Consider the following 948-nt stretch of genomic DNA (forward strand, 5'->3'; position numbering starts at 1 on the left):
TCTGTTGTTTTGAGAGTATTGTGTTATAGTTTTATATTTGATATTTTAATAATGCATAGGCTTCATTATTCCTTTTATATTTCTCTATTACAAAGGCAACAGCAAATCTAGTGACTCAATTTAAAACGGAATACATGAATAATGTTTATTTTCAGGTTGACTACTCAATTCAACGTGCAGATCTTCTCAAGGTGAGTTACTGACTCCTGTGTGGCAAACCCAGGACTTACTTAAAATATTGTCTGAGAGAAATTGAGGCAGTTCTTTGGATTTCTTTCAAAAAATATAAAATCATTTTTACAGAGAAGAAACAATCATTTTCTAAGCAATGAGGTTATTGAACAATTTTGGCTGGGTAAATGGCTCTATTTTCTCCAGGGCACATTCAGAAGAATTTCTAATTCTTATCATGGATTATGACATGTTTTCCCCTTGATAAGACAAAAAAAAAGTGTATTTGGAATTTGAAGTAGATTTCAGTGTGGAAGTTCCCAATATGCTGATTTTCCCAAGACTCGTGCTGGGTGAGCTCATCTACCCATTTCATTGTTTGATGGTGATGAATTATATAAGATAATTTTTTATTTCATACCAGCCCTTTTTTGTCTCTGTACTCTACCCTTTCATAATTTTGTCAACTTCACAACCATTCTATTGCAAATTAAACTCAAATTTTGAAGTCTCTCCTGAACCATACTCTCCCATTTATGACTGCTCAGGAGACATGTAACAAGATGCCTTGGCAACATTTCATCCACACGACCCCTAGTTGACTCTCTTACTGCCGTAACTCTTGGATGGCCAAGTGTTACTCCTTCCCTGGATCAGTACAGTATCTTCTAAGCAGGCTCCCCTTCCTCAGTTTTCTTTTCATTCTCTATTAAATTTCTGAACTCTGCTGCCAGATTATCATTTATCACAGGATATCTCTCCTCATTTAACCACCAC

This window comes from Propithecus coquereli, unplaced genomic scaffold, assembly GCF_000956105.1.
Source record: "Propithecus coquereli isolate 6110/MARCELLA unplaced genomic scaffold, Pcoq_1.0 Scaffold204, whole genome shotgun sequence".
NCBI classification, from domain to species: Eukaryota; Metazoa; Chordata; class Mammalia; order Primates; family Indriidae; genus Propithecus; species Propithecus coquereli.